The sequence below is a fragment of the Colossoma macropomum genome, unplaced genomic scaffold (genome assembly GCF_904425465.1).
Source record: "Colossoma macropomum unplaced genomic scaffold, Colossoma_macropomum, whole genome shotgun sequence".
Classification (NCBI taxonomy): Eukaryota; Metazoa; Chordata; class Actinopteri; order Characiformes; family Serrasalmidae; genus Colossoma; species Colossoma macropomum.
In genome coordinates this window covers 35,166,650-35,188,542 of record NW_023494803.1, presented here as the reverse complement: position 1 = coordinate 35,188,542, position 21,893 = coordinate 35,166,650, and the positions used below count along the sequence as shown (strand labels likewise).

General features: G+C 41.3%; 1 protein-coding gene across 1 annotated transcript in view; it reads left to right on the top strand.

Annotated features, from left to right (window-relative positions):
• Nucleotides 1-2,306: 2,306 nt before the first annotated feature.
• daam2 (dishevelled associated activator of morphogenesis 2) overlaps nt 2,307-21,893 on the top strand; it is a 104,426-nt gene continuing 84,839 nt past the window's right edge. The window contains 1 exon segment of the mRNA XM_036593478.1: nt 2,307-2,543. The gene's annotated coding sequence lies outside the window, so the exon portion shown is untranslated.

Below are 21,893 nucleotides of genomic sequence, written 5' to 3'. Positions count from 1 at the left end.
CGCACGAAGGATATTGCATGAATCATTTTGTCCAACTTCAACATTAATAGTAATGCATTGCAAAGACATGATAAAGTAATTGACAGGTCTGTAAGTGTCTGTTACCTATTGATCTGAACCTATTGTTAATGCAAGTCACTATGCATTTGCCATCTGCCTTAGGGACCAGAGCCAAAGCCTAACCAGCTGCCATCAGCAGAACCTGAAAGGTCACAAATGACCAGGCCTTCTTTGCAGGCGTTGCTCACAGGCATAAATGGATTTATACCATTTTGTTAATAGCTGATGATGGACCAAAGCAGTGGAAAACACTTAAATAGACATTCACACAGATGTATATACTGTGCAACAGTCTTGGGCATCTGGGAAAATAATATATCAAGACGTTTATCAGGGCGGTACTTATTTAGTTGGACAGAAGACATTAGATTAAATACAAATAAACATTATGTACCATTTCCAAACCTCCCCTCATAGAAGCCCAATATAAATAGTTACCATCAATTGCCAAGTTTGGCTAATAAATTCTTTAATCAGTTAAATCAGGTGAGCTGCTGATGGAATTGAACAAATCCATACAGTAGCTGGAGTGCAGTGAGAAGAAATAAACCAAACTTGTGCTCTTCTAAAACAAGAAATTCCTTTTACCTTTTACTTTATTAATGTTTATTTTTATTTATTTGTATAATGATATTTTGTTTCTGGTTTCCCAGACAGGGACCAAGTCTAGTCCTAGGCCGAATTAAGATTTTCCATTGAAAGGAAAGTATTGTCCTGACTGTGCTTAATTTCTGTCAGGAGAACCGAGCCATACTGTTTTAGACAATGTTGCTTAATGTTGCTTGGTTGCTTAATACTTTTGCACAGTACCGTCCACTCCATGTCCAAAATTTGTCTTTAAATTGTAACTATGGTTCAATATTTTTAATACTCAATATACAGCCTTGGCTGTATGTTGGAGTGTGGGGGGGGGGTGCTGCTTTGGTCCTTGGACTTGTGAACAGTCAGGAAGGTCAGAGGTCGCTGAAGATGTCCCAGCTGCTTTTCTCCTTTAGAGTGTTTCCCACATGACCTGAGCAGTCTGTGGTGAAGGTCAGACAAATCAGTCATTTGCATTCCCCCCTGTTTAAGCAAAATGTAAAGGATTGCCCTGTAATTGGTGGGTGTGAGACCACATTCTTGTCTGTGTTGCTCAATGTTTGGGTTTGCACTTGCATTTTTACACAAGTAGCAGAGACGCACAGAGGGAGTCTTGAGTTACTGACGATACCTTCCTGTCTCCAACAGCCTCCATTTCATCGTGATAAGATAATTGCGTTGAGGCCCTTGAGGGGCTGCTGTGGGTGCTTTTATCTGATTCCTGTCTTGGTGGATGTGAGACGTCTAATGGTGTGAATTGGCCACGTCCACGAGAGCTTTGTTTGATCTTTCTATCTGATTTACATCGACAGCTCCTGAGTTTGTAAGCTATCGTCCCGATCGTTATCGTCCTGTCCGTGCAGCTGGTCAGATCGGTTGCAATTGGGAGACTCTGAATTTGACGGGGTGTGTGGACGTATCAGAATATGCGTATGTGAGGAAGACACTGGACAGGAAAGGAGTTCCTCTGGGTGTTCTATGATCCACGGCCCATTTCCGCTGCTGAGCTGTGCTCGGGAATGTGCTTGCTGATCACTGCAGGGTGGTTATGGGGAGGGTTAGAGGGAAGCGCAAGCTGTGGAGGGTCACTTCCTTTCACCCTGCTCTTGTCCCATACTGGATATTAGAAAGTTTGGAACTGTATTTATTCAATAATAAGTACCATGACAGTTAAAATATTATAAACTAGATGCCAGAAGTAAAGGGTAAAGGGCATCAACATCATATCCTCTTAAATATATCATCATATCAGTATCAACATCATATCTTTTTAAATATAGTTACTAAAAAGGGTTCTTTGATGCAACCGAAGAACCACTTTGGCCCCATAAACAACCTTCCAATGGATGGTTGAATGAAGGACCGTATTAAAATTGAAAGAACTTCCACATAACATGTATTATGAAGTAAAGTTTTGTCTTTTCTAGATTCATAGGCCCAAGCCTTTGCAGCCAACCTATTTTTATGAAATTATTATTGATATTTTATACCCGTATCTGTAGCAGTAATGTTACTGAAAACAATGATTCCAAACTTTTGAACTGCTATGTACATGTTGTTGTATGCTGAGCTCAGGATCCAGAAGGGGAGGAGAGAGAGAGAGAGAGAGAGGGAGGAGGGGAGTAATGTCAACAGCTCCAGTCCCAGCGCACTCAGCTGAAATGCATGCTCCGGCGCAGTAGCTCAGAGGGAAGCGGCCGCTCAGGCTGGAATAGCGCTCTGCTCTCAAATACTTTCTGTGTTCACCAGTCAGTGGAGGCGGTCCTGTAGAGAGTATAAGGAGCGAATCGGAGAAAAACGGGATACACTGTACATTGAAAGGAACTTCTAAAGGATCTGGAGTTGTCTGTGTACCCATGAAGTGGGCAGGATGAGAGACTTTCAGGGGCTGCTTTCTGGACGGGGTAAGCGTTCGCTCACATTCTGCAATCCGATCACTCTGTTGATGTGCGTGGTTCGTCATGCCTGTAAGGCGAGCCGGACTGTGGAGATGCTTTAGAGGAGCGGGACTAAGGCGCGTTTGCAGTTTTTAAATAGAGTTAGGGCCACTGCTAAAAGGAAGACCAAAGGCCTTTTCGTCCACTAAAGTAAACGTTTAGGGAGCTTCTCCTAGGAGTACAAAGAATAGTAAAAACTGTTTAATGTTGAGATGATATACTATACATGTATATAGTAATGTAGATGGTTTTAAATGAATTCAAAGTAACTTCATGCGGTGGGTCATAGGTTATGTGACTATATAGACCTTCATATACATACCACTATATCTGAAATACCACAGATTTAAAATGATCATAGTATGACCAGAATCACTGAGTGCACTCAAATCTCCAAGGGTCTTGGGAACAGTTTTAGTATGCGTTTAAATGGCAGATGTGAGCTGCTGATCGGATGTGCTGCTCTCTGGGGCACTACAAGGCTGTCCGCGGTCTGCGGTAACACTATGAATGGAGCATCCTTATCCAAATGGGAATTCTGGGATGCTTATTTGAGCCAGAGGGGATAAAAGAATGCTAGGAATGGTGGGTGTGATGGGCATGACGCTGGGAGGGAGATTATTTTAGGATGATGGCATGCACTTTTAGCTATTAGGCTGTGCTCTGGGAGTTGGCGCATCCCGTAGGGTCTAAACTCCACTAGCCTCTGATCCTCTCCCCTGAGATCCCGCCACAGAATAAAATGCCTGCTGATCACTGGCACACAGCTATCTCCCCCTACATGCCCTTGGGACGTGACTTATGCTAAGGTGTTCTGCTGTACCGGTGACTGCTTGTGAAGCAGATTTTGCCAGCCCTTGGGAGCACTGTAATAGGGATTTTCATGCTCTTACTCATCTGTCTGAACTTCAGCCTTTTGGGATGTTAGGGGAAACCTCCTAAGAGTAGGAGTCTGCATGACTTGGCCTTTCGCTTTCTGGTGGTCTTACTAATCAGTGTTTGAACTACAATTAAAGTCAACGTCTGAAAATATGGGTCAAAAAAACAGTGCTACCTGTAAAGTTAGTTGCCATTGCTTGATATGGCTCATCAGTTTGGTTATAACATAGTTGGTGCCCCATATAAGGAGACTCATCTTTGACTTAGAGTCTGTACAGCACTGCTCAGGAATATAAAAGGATGTAGAAGCTTCCTAAGTGGCCGTGTACTTTTGCGAGCTCCGCTCACCCAATTACATAGTGGACATGAGGAAGAAAAGCACGTGCTGGCGTTCATGTGCACTCTTCCACACTGCTGTGGGATGTCTGTGAAGATCTTGGAGTGTAAGGGCATTAATGAAAGATGAGCACGAGTCCGAAGTCACAGCTGCCAGCTCTGACATCTTCAGTCTTTTCGCATCTTATGCATTATGGATAAATGTGCTATAATGCTCTAGCTGAGAAAGCGAGAGACAGATTTAGCAAGCAGCAAGCGCCATCAGTTAGATTCATGGTGGAGTTCAAGAGCATGAAGGGTTCAGCAATGTCATTGCATGTACTGGTCATCAAGTTAAAGTAGAGTCATTAATAGTCATTAGCATTGACCTTGCCAGCTTATGTAGACTTCTCTGGAGTTTCCTTTTTAAAAGAAATAGTCAATGACTGTGGTCTGCTTTTGGCTTCCCAACATTTGGTGAAGAAAGGCATAATTGTAAGCTGTGCTTGAAGAATATATAAAAATAGCTGGTGAACCCAGTGATATAATATCTCGGAAATGCTTGAGACTTGAGAACTGACACTCTGATATTCATGCTGATCTCATCTGGAAGTCCCCAAACGAGTATGGGAAAAAAAAGGCCCTCATTGTGCCAGTGACACAGTTTTGAGGCTTATAACGTGTAAGCTTATCATTGTGTCACACAGTGCAGCCGGTTCATGGAAGAGCTTTGCCGGGGCTATTTTAAAGGCTCTCTCTGCGGCGGCCAGTCCATATATCGTGCTATAAAGGTCTGATGTGCGCATTCCAACCATTATCCACGAACTTACAGACCTGTGTCCTTCAGCATGCAGCTGCTCACCTTTGACCTTGTAAAGACGTGGAGCAGTTGAGTACTGCACACAAGTCTGAAGTGCCAAGGCTGCTCACTGTCTGGGAGTTCTGTCTGCTAGGCCTTAGATGACCGGGCCGAGTAGCGGAAATCCTTTACAACCAGCCAGAAGAGCCGGTCTGTATCAACCTGTCACCGCCCTGGGTGAGCTGACATAACACATGCCTGCACCAAATAGTAGCAAGAGGAGGCGGTTTGGTCCTATTAGGCTTTAAAAGCCTGGAAATCTCAATAATTGCAGCTGTTGAGTCAATGTTTTGGTTGCATTTCAGCTGCAAGTGTGGCCCTCTGCTCCCTTCAAGGTTGGCTGTAACAGAGGATTAAAGTTCATGGGTGTCTTTGCTCCTGCAGCGTCAGTATAAACTGCATGCTTCGGCTTCAGGTTTCTCTGCCAATATTGCACCCACAGTCGGCCGTGTGACAACAAACAGTGCCTCGGCTTTCTCAAAGACTTGAAAGTGTGCCTCCAATAGGCAGATAAAGAAAACAATTTGATTCCCCCCACTGAGGGGATGCTGGGGGATCTGATGGAGAGCGATGAGGGCTATCAGGTTTCCTCCAAAGCCCTGATGATACATGGGAATGCACGGCGAAGGGCTTGCGGAATGTAGAAGCTAACATAAATAGCGTCGATTTCGTATCTGCCTCATGCTATTTGGAGTTCTCATAGCAACATCTATATGTGCCTGCTAAAAAGTGGGTCAGTAGTACTGCGTGTTTGAGACGGTGCCGAATTCCACCCCGTGCTCGCATACTGTAAACAGCAGCCCCATCCAAGTTTGAGAGGGCTGTAACAAAGGCTTGTTCCTTGTAGGTCTCATAAGGCCCATGTCAACATTATCATCGTTAGCTAGTACCTTGAACACCACAGCCAGCAAGCAAGGAGGCACTACATTGATGTACTCACTGAGATGCTTTGATGAGAAGCAAACCTCAAGGGTAGCAATGTAGAGGATGGTACATATGCCAGTGTATTCATATTTGTCTTTGCGCTGAATATTTTCTGCACACAAATGTGAGCGAAAAGGTCATGCTGTGCAGCCCTGTGTGCTCTCCCATTTAATTTTACCCATCCTCTTGTTTGACTGGCTCCTGAAAAGTGACAGTTCACATGCAGGCTTCATCCACTTAACTTGAACATATTTCAACTTGAATCCGTGTCCTGCTGTAATATATAAATAATGGCAGTTTGAGCAAATATCTTCCACCATCTAAACGCAATGATCCTCTCATACCAGGCCTAGCTAGATCTACTATGATGGCTAGCTAGCTAGCCCTAACAAACAAGCTACAGCACTAGTCTTTTAATCCATGGGAAGCTACAGCCCGCAGTAGATAAGAAGTTTGTAATGCCTTATGTTATTTCAGGTCGCCTGCTTAAGCCTTGAATACACTACACAACTTCTGAAGTCCTAACAGACTTAAAAAGACTGGGTATCTCACTTTATGCAACTGGTTTCTACAGATTTTTTGGGTGACTGAGATATTGTTGATCATAGTAAACAGCTTGGGATCACGCACTACACATTGGAAATGGGAAAACTCTGAGTTTACATGATCAAGCAGTAATCAGATTTCTGCATTGCAACCAGCCAATAAGCTCACAGAAGAAAATGTGATGTAAACAGAATGTATAACTCAAACTTCAGGCTTTTTTTTTGTTTTGTTTTTTTTTAAACATCGCGCCACTTTACCTGAAAATATGAACATACATCATCTAGAAGATAAAGAATATTTAAATCCTTCATTTCATCAAGAATGTAGTCGGTTTCAGCGTCGCTCCAAAAGTGTTATGCTGCGTCTTGCGGCAACACTGCTCGCTTATTTCCAGGACTGTTGTCGCACATGCGCAGACTGAGAAACATGAAAGAAATCAGAGTAAGAGTTTAAATGCACGGAGAAATCTGATTACTAAGTAAAAATCTAGCTCTCGTTATCAGATTTTTAAAAAATCTGCTTTCTAGACCTTACTCCGATCTAAGAAATCGGAGTATGCTGTTTACATGACTATTTGAATAATCAGATAACTGTAGATATCCGATTACGATCGGAATATTGAGTGCATGTAAACACACTCACTGGCTAGTATACATTACTAGTCTATGAGAGTCCAGTCGAAAAAAGGCTTGATGCTCTCCAACTGATCTGAAATGCTATCGCACAGTGCTCAAAATCTGCAGACTAGGGCCAACCAGCACAGACTCAGCCAGACTGAGAATCAGGTCTAAAATCAGAGTCATGCATTGTAACCTTGGGTTTAGTTTACCTCACTTTTAACCATTCTTGACAGTTTTGGACATTAGAAAAGTGGAGCTGGCTCAGTTTGCTACAGTAAACATGAACATGTAAGACACTGACTGTAAACAGACTGCATTTCCCATGAGCCTGAACAAGGTAAAAGATGTGATGGAAAGTATGGATTTATACCAGAGATAGTCTTTATAAATCACTGTTGTTAAAAAGTTAATTAAAAAATACACAGTTTTGGCCAAAAGCCAACACATCGTTCACAACACATGGTTAAAAAGCAAAGTCTGGATGTATTGAGAACAAAATATTGAGGTGGATAATTCATCCCCCTCCAAAAATTTAAGTCCCCCTCCCCCTCCCCCCTCTTAAATCTATGCCTACGTTGTTGTTGCTTTCGAAAGAAAAACAATCGCTGAAAACTGTTGAATTATTATTTGACAACCAGGTCAAAGAGGTTAATGATCTCTTCTGTTGAAGCAAATGTCCTCAAGGGAAAATCATTTGAATAAGCCATTTTTGTGCATTGTTTAACTCTAAAATCAGTGTCGCTCTGTTAACTAGTAAATCAGACATTGTCTCAGGAGTTTGAGTCACTCTGAAGCTTGTATTGCTTTTTAGCGTGAACGTAAATCCGTCATGTCCTTGACCTCTGACTTGCACCGTGCTCGCCGAACTCTGTAGTTTGTTAAAGGAAAAGAAAAACATGTCAAATGCCATTATAAACATCACCATAGACTTGAGTTATTATAATCATCTGTTTTAATCGTGAGGATTCCTATTAAAGTAAATGAAAGGAACAGACACAAAGAGACTTTTCCCTTCCAACTATTTGGCTTGCATGCAGGCTGAAATTGAGTTCTAGGCCCTGCAGCAGATGTGGACATGGCTTTAATTTTTATGAGAGAACGAGAGAATGAGAGAATGAAATGGCTTTTATCAACATCCCTTGCGAATCCCCACTTTTCCTTAGATTTAACCGAAATATTTACCCTCCCAGAGAGAGCGGCATTAACGCAGCCCAGAAGTCTTATAAGCTGTTTGTTAGGAATGATGCCTAGAGCCTAGAGCCTAATGTCTATGTGCTATGAAAGTTGATGTTCTACGACATGCTGTGCATCTTTCTTTTCAGGCATGAATGGTGCTGCCCATGAAGTGTAACACCATTTGATGAAATGTGGCACAGCGGTAAGGGAGCTATGAATGGCTGGTTATAGGGCAGCAGATGACAGACTCTAGAGGAAGGTAATGGTAGTGTTTAAAAGAATCTGGAGAGCAAAATCAGCTGCTGCGGCCAATTGTACTCCAACATTTGCCTAAATGTAGGATGGAGGCTTATCAGTCTTCATTACATGTTACCTGTATCTTGCTGTCACAGAACCATGTCTGTATAAACATTCAGAAAATTCAATCGGTACAGGAAGTTGTTCAGAGCTCAATTCTAGTGAAGCTGACTCAGATTTCTTTACAGTTGTGGTGATGGGAACCAGGGGTTGCAATGTCTTCGACACAGTCATTTTATATACTATACAAATCCACCAGTGACACTGTCTTTGCTTATATATATATATTAAATTAATATATAAAATTAATGTAAAGCTGAAAAAATATAATTATATAATTAATATATAAAATTAATGTAAAGCTGAAAAAATAAGGGGACTATTTTGCCTTACAGTTCCCTGCATGTACCTCTCCACCATGACATCAATAAATACATTTTAAACCAAAACAATGTCTCAGACATCAAGCAGCATATTCATATCTATTTAAAGTAGTAGCTGTTCTGTAAGGTGGCTTTCTTAGAGGAATTGAACTCTTCAGACGTCTGGTTCCTATCACCACCACTGTAAATGATTCTCTATAACAGCGCATTGCACATCAGACCACTCTGAATGGCTTTGTTTACATTTTGGTTTTATTTATTTATTTTTTAAATATGTTTCATTAAAGGCCTGTCTCGGGACAAACACTGGAAATCTGCAAATGGCTATAAATGTAACAATATATGACATCAGACTATTAAAAATAAACACTGATTGAATGAAAGAAAGGCACAAATCATGGCTTGAATTCATTTATAAGATTAGATGTTGCCTGTATAGCCTAGGAATAACAATAGCAAATCAGATTGATGCAGGCTTAAGTATAAGATGTAGCACACAAACCTCAGTGATATGCAAATAGTGCATTTGCCAGAACCATATTAAGTAGATATGCGATGTGCTATTAGATGAAGTAATGCTGTTGCACTTGGCTGTGCTGGTCTCAGAATCCGACTCGTTACGTAATTATGAAATTTCCGCAGACTTAAACCCTGACCTTGCCTCCCTTCTCCAAGCGAACGCTGGCAGTTTCAGAAGACTCTGGCTCGGAATCGCTTGGTGAAATATTTGAGAGCTCTGTCATCAGAGGCGTTTCCTCCGTTTCTGTCCGTGCCTTATCTGATGCGGAGATGGAGAGGAAGTCATTTGGAGAGGCTGCAGTGAAAGGAGGGCTGGGTTTGTCATTCCTAACAACCCTGCTCATCCTCTTTGGGGCACGTAGGCACATTTGTACCCAGCTGCCCTCAATAGTGGGAATTAGTTTTTAAGGCCCTAAAATGACCTTAAAGCACCGCTTACATCACATTACGTCTGTTTATGTTCCAGCACGTGATCTTAGATCTGCAGATACCGACCTTCTGCAAATACCTTCAGTAAAATACAGAAAACCTGGGGAGATTCTCTGTTATTCTGCTTCTAAACTGTGGAGCTCAATTCACCTTTAATTACAAAGTCAAGCTCAGTCCTCACTTTTAATAACCATTTGAAAATGTATCTCTTTAACTTAGCGTTTAATTAAAATTCTGCCTTTTTGGTATTTATCTTTTTAATTTGATCTGTCTCGTTGTCTTATCTGATTTTAGACTGATACTCATAGTATCCATACCGGTGGCAACTTTGAGCTGCCACCGGTATGAAAAGTGCTCTATAAATAAAGATATAATAATATTATTTTTATTTAAAGTCTGGAAATGATGGCGATTGTCTCAGGTGAATCTCTGACTCCACAATGAGTCAATTTGTTTGTGATTCTTTAGGAAATGATTCACTACACCATAAAATTTCAGATCTTATTTAGATTCAGTTAAGATTCTTTAGGAAATGATTCAGTACATCATGACATCACGATTCTATTTGATTGGGCATTTTGGCATGATGATTCACAAAATTCATCCTTAGGTTTGATGCAAAAAAATAGTGTTTTGAAAAAAAATTTCCAATACAAGAAACATAAGAGAGCAGCTTAGAATCTGCCTTAAACTAATATGTTAATGTTTCATTTACAGTTTATTAGAGCATTTCATATTATAATAATGCAATATTTTACTCAAACTTTGTGCTGTATAGTGTTCCAATCTAACATGCTAGTCATGATGGAGCAATACAATACAATATGATTCGCTATGATATGATTTATGTTTGAAAATGTGAGATTGATATAAATATGAGAAAATGAAGAGATTTTATTTTTGATAAAAAAATGAGTGTATAATTTATTGAATATTATTATAATTAATTCTAATATTCTAAGGTTAATGCGGTTGAATGGTTTTTTTTTTCACCTTTTTATTTATTCGTGGCTCATTCATTTATTCATTGCTGACTGCCCAGTGAACGTGAACAGTACACGCTCATGGCTAGAGTCCAGAGTCCTGACTGAGCTGTCAGCTCTGAATGCCTTTCCCCTTTGTGTCTCTTTTGTGTCATCCCACATGAGCAAGCACTTCTGTGTTCCACGGGCCCACGCTCTGGCCACGGTGTTAAAGGAAACAGAGAGCTTGCTTTCAAATGAGCGTGGAATGTGCCTCCTGCAAATGTGGCATGAAATTACACTGGCCTCTCCGTTACAAGGTTAGCGATGGCCATTTATCATTTCAGACTGTAACCCAGCTCCCAGTGCTGTGGTGGATGATGCAGTAATGAGTTAGGAATGCTTACATCCACTTGGCCATTACACCAGTACATTTATTTATATTAGCTTTGTTTCTATTTTAAGTGTCTTTGTGTGTGTGTGTTTGTGTTTATTCTCACTAAATAATCATAAATTACACATTCTTGGTGCAGCGGTGGTCTGCGATCTCCACTGCTGATTCGTTGTCACATTAGGGTCAGAAACGGGTCGGTCACTGTGTGAAAGCATCAACGTAACCGTAAAAAAATGAGGTTTATCTTTAAAAAAAAACAAAAACAAAAAAAACAATCCAATTCATTCATAATATACATGTTAATCCCTTATGATTGCACACTTATTGTTTACTAATTAATCTTAAGACTTATTATTATTCAGTAAGTACTGTTAATGATTTGCTATGAAAATAACATGCAAGTCAGAGACCACCTTCATTCGTTTAATTTCTAGTCATAATAGCCATTAAAGTGCAAGTTATTCATTTTTCAGTAAGATATTTCTGAGGATGTTGGTTATAAGATAATCCACTTGCATAAGGAAAGTTAAAGGAAGAAAATGGAAAACCTAACAACCATGCAAGACCTACTAGACCACCATCTTTGAGAGAATCTACAGGGTTTTCTGTCCATCTTCTTTCTTCCTCCCAAACTACACTGAAATATAGTAATATCAGGACAACTAATGTGCAGATTATATTAATAGACATGTTTATTGATTCTTAATAAATACATAAACTTTCATTTAAAAATGTATTCCTTAAAAAATAACTGTGATGTGTTTGTGTCTGATTTCGAAGTTAGTTTCCTAGTCCAATTAGAAGTACTTGATATTTGGAATCAGATTACGTAATCTAGATTACATGTGGTCACAACATTTATTTGTGTAGCGCTTTTTACAACTATTGTTGTCCCAAAGCAGCTTTACAGAAAAGCAGTTTTACAGAGAAGCAGCTTTACAGAAAAGCAGTTACTACCCAACACTGTATTTTAAGTTATTAAGTTGGCTTAATAACTTAAAACTAATAACTCATTATTTATTTTAGAGAGTGAAGAATTGAAATGCGAGTTGAACTGTCCCCTCTGTTCACTGTTAGCCGTTTAAATTGGCCTGGACATAAATGCTGGCCATTCGCATACTGTAAGCAGTTGGGACCTCAGGCCTGTTAATGGTGGGTGGGCTGGAGATGAAGAGTTGATGGAGAGAAAGAGAGCTTTGAAGCCTTGGGGCCGATTAGAGGGGCTGGAGGTGGGGTATGAAGGGGGGTAGGGGATTTGTCATGCTGCCTGTGGCCCGAGGGCAAGGGTCCTGTGGGGGGGCCGTCTGGGGCATGGCTGCATTCATATGCTGGGCTGATGCATGGCAAGAGGCCAGCTGTGTGTGTGTGTGTGTGTGTGTGTGTGTGTGTGTGTGTGTGAGACCAACAGCACTCGGTGGCACCAACACACAAAAGCATGTGCTCAAAACACAGTTCACCGCACTGACGCACACAGCAAGAGCAAGTCATATACCATCAATATCACTCGAAGGGGGAGTCCGAATCAGTCATGTTTATGTACAGGGCGCTCACCCACACCGACAGCCACTACAGTAACTGTGCACAGTATACTCTCTTTTTCTCCACACTGCCTCAGCACACTGACATGGTTGTGGCATGGTAGTGTGGGTCGCGCTGGTTTGATTGTATCAGACGTGGCAGCTTTGCTGGAGTTTTAAACACCTCAGTGTCACTGCTGGGTTGAGAAAAGTCTGCCAGCCAACAGTGGCCCTGTGGTCAGAAACTGAAGGGATGACTAACAGAAATTGTGCATGGGGAAAACGAGAGCTGTCTTCTCTAACTTCTACGAGGTGTACTGACAAGGTAGGTGTTTCAGAAAAGTGTCCAGGTATTATACAGTGTTTAAATACCCCAGCAATTGGCACCTGTACCAGCACAATGCACACTAATGATGTTTTTCTGCTGGGCAGTGAGGTTTGGTACAGTGCAGTTATGGATCCTTACTCATGCATTCCGTCATTTCCATTGCTCGTACCGTACCTGAGTGCCCATGCTGAGTTCGATTACCCTTCTTGCCGGGGTTCCAAGCGTGATGAGCCGAAAGGTATAGGTGGAGCTAGTAACGGTGCAAACCACTAATTGATCCAATGCAATCATCACAGAATCATCTGGAGTTGGAAGACCACCACAAAAAAAACCAAAAAACAAAACACTAGCTAGCCAGAATTGCTGTCTGTTACTCTCACACAAAACCAAACAGCAAGTAAAATGTAGATCTGGACTTAAAGCTCCTCAGCTGTTGCTGCTGTTGTTTGTGATTAATGTTAGCATTAGATTTGTGTGATCTGTAATGACAGACGTAGCGTTTTTGGTGTGAAGAACATGCTAACAGAGCCGCTTACCTGAATAGCTGAGCTGCTTCTTTCAGTAATCACTCATCTGCTGCTGTGTGGTCACTTACAGACTGAGTTAATGTTACTGAGAGAGCGTAAGGAACTGACGGCCTCTTGGCGTAATCATAGCCTTTAGTCTTGATTTAGCCTTTAGCATAGTGTCCTCTAGCCCTTGTCGCCTTTGTTGGTCAGCTGTATCACTCAGCAGCGTGTTGCTGCGGCCCGTCTCTTCAACCAAGCCAGACAAAACACTGGAAACCACTGATACTGACAGCGTGAACGAGGGTGATATTTACTGAACTGACACTCAGTGATGCAGCGCGAAACTCGCGTATGACACACATCACTTGAGAAATTTGGAGGTGAATCAACATTCAGCTCTATTTTTGAGCCAGAGAAGCTGCTGTTTTTAACTGTTTTGCACAATAAAGATATTGTACATTTACTTAAGTTGTTATATGGTTCTTATTACTACTTATATAATAGTAAATACTAAATATATACAGTAAATGAACAAAAATGTGCTTTTTAAGCATATAATAAATATAATCCAACAAGAAAATGCTGTGTAGCCAGGCTGAGTGTTTTAAAGTGTGTTTTAAAGTGTAATTGTATAAATATCAGAACATGTAGGTGAGTTAGGTTGGATAGTTAGTATCATTATTAGTACTTTGTATGAGCCAATACTAAAGGATCAGGTATCGATGTTGAAGGGAAAAGTATCAGTGCATCTCTTGCATTATATTGTATTGTATTATATTATATTATATTGTATTATAATAATAGCAGTGCATTTTCTTCCTGTAATTCTGTAACCGACCCTATTACTGAAGCGGATGCAGGAGCAAACAAAGGTCAACTGTCTTGTCCATGTCATTGCTGTGCTAAGAGTAGTTCACCACCCGAATAATATCTAGTCAGCAGTGGTCTTATGGTGGTCCCTTTCCATTGATGGACAGGGTAGATGGTGGCTGACAAATGAACTGTTTCACTGCCACTGAATCAACAACAGTGTTTGTTTACCTACTAAGTGAACCTGTAAGATGGCTAAATGAGTGTGTATACAAGGTAGGTGTACCAAGTAAACTGGCATTTCTGTATATCTCTCACGTTTGTTGTGTGCTGAGAGGTTTCACAGTTGCCCTGTTACTGTACTTATTTTATGGGAACACATTTAACTGGAGCATCATCCGTTGTTTTATTGGAGGATGTTTATTATTTCTGGAGCTCCAACATGACTGAGAAATAAAATGAAAAGATTCCTTTTGGCGGTGGGGAATGCCAGAGATTCCTGTAAACCCCCTGTGACTGTAGCGAAGGCATGAGTTTGAGGGAGAGAGAGAGCGAGAAGGCAGGGATTGGGTTCAGCTGCATTTACATTAGAGTAAAGCCCGGCTGTGTGTAATAGATTAGATGTGGAGAGACACGCTTGAAATGAGGAAAAAAGATGGACGTGTAGAAAGGATTTGTGTGGGAAAGAGAGGGATGTGCATGTCTCATAGAGAGAGAGAGAGCGAGAGATAGAAGGAGACGCATGGCCAGAACGGAGGCTGTTTGTGGAGACTGTGTGACTGTGTCAGAGATTAACGCGGAGAGCGAGAAACTGAGAGAAAATGGATGGATGGATTCGAGGAGGGGTGTGTTTGAAGCTTGTGAGTGTGTATGAAATGCCATCGCTCTGTTCTGTTCTCTTCTCTACTTACTCCCTCCCTCCCTCGCTCTCTCACTCTCGCTCCCTCCCTCTCTCTTCTCCTCCACTGACCTACTTCCAGCAGGCTCGCGGGATGAAGGGATGAGGTAGCACACATGAGAAGTGGCAGCAGTGCAGCTCTCTCTCTTTCTCTGTCACTCTCTCTCTGTTTTTCTCTATCCATTCTCTCTGTTTTCCTTATTTTTCTCTCCATTTTTCTCTCTTTTTTCCCCCTCATTCTCTCTCAGTGTCTTTCTCCCATCGTTCTCTCTCCCGCTCTCTATTTTCTCTCCATCCATTCTCTCTCTCTCTCTCTCTCTCTCTCTCTCTCTCTTTCCTTTCTTTCTCTCTCTCTCTCCATTTTTTCACTGTCCCTTTTCTCTCTTTTCTTTTTCTCTTTTTTCTTCTTGTTTCCTCATCCCTTCTCTCTCTCTCTGTTTTTCTCTATCCATTCTCTCTGTTTTCCTTCTTTTTCTCTCCATTTTTCTCTCTTTTTTCCCCCTTCATTCTCTCTCAATGTCTTTCTCCCATCGTTCTCTCTCCCACTCTCTATTTTCTCTCCATCCATTCTCTCTGTCTCTCTCTCTCTTTCTCTTTCCTTTCTTTCTCTCTCTCCATTTTTTCACTGTCCCTTTTCTCTCTTTTCTTTTTCTGTTTTTTTTCTTCGTTTCTTCATCCCCTCTCTCTCTCTCTCTCTCTCTCTCTCTCTCTCTCTCTCTCTCTCTCTCTCTCTCTCTCTCTTTGCCTGTTCTCACACACAGCAGCCAGAATGCTCTGCCTCAAGGCGTGTATGTGAGAGTTTGTGTGCAGCAGTATTACAGAGAGTGATTTAGTCTGCATTTCATCACTTCTATGTATGGAAATGCTTTCTACTTATTTCTCTGCAGCTTCTCTGTTTGTTTCGGTCATTCTCTCTTTCTCTCCTTTCTTCTCCAATGCCGCGCTGCCATTGATTTTTCACTTTTAATTAGGGACCTGTTTCCTCTCCTTGTCTTAGTCAGAGGACACACCTCCGCACTCCTCCGCGTGGCATACACAATCAGCTGCTGCAGAGCGCAACTGCAGCGAAGGTGGGGCACCTCCTTGTTGCCATGAATCGATCCTAAATGACTGTGCTGTCAGTATCCTGTCTAGAAAGAAACTGTTCTGTCAGCTTAAAATGATCATTGATTTATTTTAATTTGTCTAATATGGCAACAAATTAGGATTGCGGACATGGGTGCTGATACAGCAGAATGGCTTCGTACTCCACACCAGTGAGGAAACTCTGAGGGCCTTCTGTTCTGTAAAGTTTTGGTCTTAAACACAAGGGTTGCATTTTTGAAATACCCTCATTGAATAGTAGGTAGGTGGGTTGGTGGGTGGGTTAGGTCGGATTTATTAGGTTGGTTGGTGGGTGAGTGGCTGAGTGGGTGGTTGGGTACCCATGTAGGTAGGTACTTTACTTATCCCAGAGGGGAAAGTCTTCTATTTCAGCAACACAAAGTACAGTAAAGAGCAAAACAGGAGCAAAAATAGTGCTGTATGCTATTTACAGATGCATAAATAGAAGAAGTAAAGATGAATAATAAAATATACTAAAACAGCAATAAATATATAATGTTTATTGTTGTTTTACAAAAATAAGTATTAAATACTATGCAATTGACAATGCAGTGGTGCATGTCCCCTCTAGTGAATGAACCAAGTGACTATGTACTGTAAACAATAACCTAATATAATAAGTTGTGCATTTAAATATTTATGGAAGTATAAACAAAGTGACAGTGCAGTGTGCAATATTAACATAATGAGGAACTGCCTGTGGAATCAACTAATCATCTTTTCATTTACGGTGGGTGGAACCTCTTTTATTGAGGGGTGAAAAAGGCCTTCTGGAAGCTCTAGATGTGTCACTGATTGTGAACACAAGCCATTGTCTAACCAGGTTTCATTCACTTGTAAGAAATGGAAATCAGATGTGGCAGCTCTATGCAGCTGTTTACTAAGAGTCATAGTAAAACTACTAAAATGTAAAATAGTCTTTTACAAGCTTTAAATGTCCAAATCTTATATAGATTAGCCAAAACATGTTCATGTGAATCATCATTAGCTTGGCATTACTACACACCTAGTAGCTGCATCTGGCAGTTATTTCTATAATCAGTTAACCTTTTGAATATTATATCATTTGATTAATTAATTGATGAATAATCAAACTACTATGCCTTCTTCGGCTTCTCTCCTTTGCCACCATCTCCACCATCATTCAAAGTTCAAGCAGTTTCTTCTTTAATTGTGCAACGAAATAATTGAAGCTATATGCTTCCTGTCAAATAGTTGCAGTCTGTCGGAATAACTGTCTTATATGAGCATTATAGAGTGTTATTATGAGTAAACGATGCGTCAATGATAAACACAAACAATTTCTTTTCAAAATTGGTGTCGCTGGCTTTGTCCACTAATTGTTGGAGCGCTATCAGGAGAGAAAGTAAGAGGAAAAATCTCCACATTAAGCTGATTTCTTCCCATAAGTCGAAGAAGGATGACTGCTCACTGACACGAGAGAGAACTGCAGGGTGGAGAGAGATGGTAATGGAAGGTGAATGTGAGTGAGACAGCAAGAGTGGTAGTTGACGAGTAGTACAGGGAGAGGAAGGGAAGATAAGGATAAAAAAGAAGCAGATACTCCAATAAGAACCCACGGATACCTTTTTATTTAGACCGTGAGAAGGAAATGGAGTTGTATTAGATGAAGCTGATAGCTATATTTGTAGCAGTGATACAATCATACAGCCTAATGCCAGTTGCCACAGAGGATCTAGTGGAGTGTTATCTCAGTCAGGCTGTTCCAGGTGTCATGCTCGGTTTGAATACTTCCTCCGCTTGTTTCCACTGCTCCTCTCATAGCTCAGGGTGAAGATGCCAAAATGAAAACATTCAGGGTGGCACTTTGGCAAATGTATTCTCTGCTGTTAACTACTTTAACTGCAATGGCCTGCAAATGGGCCTGCACTTCAGTTCCCCTCTCATGTTACAGAACCTTTTATGTTAAAGTGGCACACTGGCCAAAATGAAGAATGTAACCTTTACTAAGTCTGTTGTAAACATGCCTCCTCGCCTTCTACCAGAGTAGTCTCAAGAGTGATTTTAAGTTGAGTTTAAAGACTAAGAAACCCCCCTTCTGAAGTATTTTCAGGGCCCCCTGCTATGCCAGCAGTCAGGATCTCTTTGTTGCTGTGAAGGGATTCCCAATGGTTGTATGGCATTTGTGAAATGCATACTGAGCATTGTAGTGAGAAAACATTGATGGACAAACAGACAAAAAGAATACAAAATTATGAATTCTGTCAAACCAGTCAGGCTGCAAAATACAACGCTGTGCTGCAGAATATTAAATAACAGAAGAAATAACACATTAAATGCTAGTTTTAGGTTGGAGTGTCTGTATAATTTCATAGTGGTTACTGAATAATTTATAGTGGATATTGAATGAAGAGTCCTAATAATGTGAATAAATAGTACTGCAGTTTAGGGGGGTTAAGCCAGATCTCAAAGATGTTACCAGGGGAAACACAATTAGCCACTTTCCTGACGCTGATTAATTGGATTTATGGGTCAGTGTTTCTGATTAAGTCAATCGTCTGTGTATTTGCAGACCAAGCTGAGTGGTTAGCACTCTCCTCCGATCATATTTAAAAATGCAGTAGTGCTTGGCTGGTAGAGAGAGTGAAAGAATGTTGCTGCTGACGTTGCACATGACTGAGGAAGTGTCTGCCGCCTTCGCTTTTCCAGGTTGGTGGGATTGTTTCGCCAAATAGAGGGAGGGGTGCAAGGTTTGGACGTTAGCAGTGACTAAACTATTGCATAAATGGTCAATACTGAGAAAGACAAATGTTGGTTTTGGTGGAACACCTCTCCATCCTCTACCACACCTTCTCGGATGTGCTCCACCCTTTTTTCAAACTATAAAACCTGCATCAGCACGTCGTTCTCATCCGTCCTTGTGAATGGACTTCGGAACACGGCTAAATCAACTTCCCCAGCAGTCCCCACTGAACCATTAGGGCTAATTCAGACAGGATAGACGATCAATGTATTTCCCCTTCCCCTCCCTCTCTCTCTTTCTCTTTCTCTCTCTGTCTCCCTCTCGCACAGCCTGCCACCCGTAGCTGTGTTTTTGCGTGTGGTAGATATCCTGGCCTACTTTTCTCAGCCGTGTTGGATGTGAGCCAGCGTGGGTGATGAGTGAAGGCTGTCCGCCTGTGTCCAGTCCCAGGCTTGCATTCAGGCTGAGTGTGTGTTTTGGCTGAGGGGAAATGAAGGCTGAATAGCATCGTTAAGTGTGTAATCTTGCTTGGTGATCTTGTGGACAGCTGGATTGCCTCTTATCAGGGGAGTGTGAAGAGCCATGCAGCAAATAGCAAAAGCGATGCCCTCTGTATGCGTCAAGGAGAAACTGATCAGTGCAACGGCTTTATTAACCTGCAGTCCTTGTGTAATGTTGTAATTATAAGAGCAAAACTTTGTATCTCCAAAAAGTTAGCTTTACAGGAGAAGGAGAAATGGGCCCCATTCACCACCATTCTTAAAAAGATTTTTTTTCTTCAAACCCACTTATGCAGTGTTCACAAAGACTCTGACATTCACCAGTGTTTCTAATTTGGGATTTGTTCTTAGGTAAGAACAGAATCTACTCTCACTCAAGAGTACAAAGGTGCAAACAATTCTGCGGTTTGAGAACGTCACAAATCTGACGTAGAGCTTTTTCTTAGGAACTTTCTCAAGAACGAATGTAGGAAAAAGCTTAGGAAGCTATTAGAGGTCCTATTGTTCTTAACTTTCAGTGTAAATTAATGTAACAAGGTTTCAAGAAGAGTTTTGTCTATTTCCATTGGTTAATTCTTGATGAACAAACACAAGAAAAATCGAGATACATGGTGATCGCCATTTTGATCCCCAACGATGCCATAGCCACCCCTGTTTGGGAGTCCAAGAGAGTATAATTGGCCTCGCTCTGCCTAGGTGGGTTTGATGGTCCTCCCTTTTCCCCATCACTCAGAGCAGTTCTAGCTGGCAGTACCTGGTTTTGGATCGGCCCGATCTCTAATTCATTGTATGATTTTATTATCTTACTCATTCTGTTGCATTAAGAATTGCAATTGGTTTAATTTTGTGCTGAATCGGGACTTCAGCTGACCTGCTGACTCACCAACAGTAAATAAGACTGACACTGGACTGATAGTAGCCGGACTGGTAGGCCAGGCCAGAATCATACATTGAAACCTGCCACAGAATAACTGTGGACATGCCAGCACGTCTCCATGGAAACAAAGATTGAGGGAAAGTCTCACTCCAGTGCCCTGCATTTGAAACGCCCGTCCTTATTGCCTCTGGTTAACATCAGGGGTGCAAATCTCTGACCTCACCATTTGATTGGATCCTATCTCTCTTTAGGAGATGATTCAGTGCGCCGTGAGATCTCACATTTAACCATCGGGATTCAGTTAGGCTGGAGGAACTGTTTACACAGTAGTGGAATATAGATAATAAAAACAGTACACCAAGCTTTTCATGTTTGAAAACAGCCTTTTTTAAATAAACAGTGTTACTATTGATTATAAGTGCCCCTAACATCACAACATGGATGCATTTTTATACCCCTACTTTACATGCACTCTGTATGCAGCCGGTCACGCAATCAGATGAGTGTTTTCCACACACGTGCAGCATGGTCATGCACATCTCCAAACTCAGAGCACACGAGACAGAAAGCTGCAGTTTCCCACTGGCGCTGCCGTAACCCCGAGTTCGCCTCTCTCACATCTGCAGCGAGCAGAGGGCACTCATAAAGAATTTACCGCTGCACTATTCTTAGAGAAAGCAGTAAAAAATACATTCGCAGTGGGGAGCTGTATCAGAAAATGGAGTATGGACAGGTGTCTTCAATTAACGCCTTGACTTAGAAGCAATAAAAAGGAATCGTTTTAAAGATGAGCGTGTGTGAAGCTCTGGCAGGACCGATAATAGATTGTTAATGAACTATAGGAGACTGATTTTAGTCACCTTTAGTGTTTGCAGTGTTAAGAATTGCATTGGACTGGGTGATATATTGACTGTACTGGTATACAGTGAAACTGACGTATTGTGATAATCCTTTTTAGTTAGTGATGTTTGTTGTGATATAGTTGATAGATAATGATCATTATATCTGTGAGATAATGCTCTAAAATAGCAATGTCCTTGTTGCAAATTTGTTTGTTTTCATTTTGTTTTATTTTATTCTCTTTTGTTTTTCACTCATGCTGTCCAGACCCTGATGGTTAACTGCAGTGTTACTTCTCTTACTTGCTGGGAGCAAACTGTTTTGAAAAGGTTTCAAATCCCCAAAATTTAAATGAATATGAAGTTTCCTTTCTGAAAGTATGGTTTTCTTTGGTGTCATTTTAAGAAAAGACCACCGAACAGAACAGTCCAATCAAAATTGTTAGGCTTACAAGAGATTTGTTTAGCATAGATTACAAATACACAGGAAGAGTGGGCTCATGTACTTTATTAATGCTAACTTAAACATGATCTGATACTGTGACACTATCCTGCCTTCCGCTCAGTGACAGCTGGGATAGGCTCCAGCACCCCACCGCGACCCAGAAGGATAAGCGGTTTAGATGATGGATGGATGGATGATACTGTGACACTGATATATTTGGAAAATATGATCATTTTGAATTTTGTCAATATTGCTCAGCCCAGTAACATAAGTACATAAACATGGCACACATTATTTCTAGAGAGGGAATAATGCAGTATAGTGCAGTATCATCTCCATGAGGTCCGTGTGCAGTCTACACAGTCAACCCCAGTATGTTGAAGCCCCCTGTGTCCTGACTGTGGTGGATGCAGTTGAGAGAGCAGACAGGCTGTTGAAAACACTGGGCTCTTTTCCTCCTCTTGTTTTTTCTGGTTCTGGTGA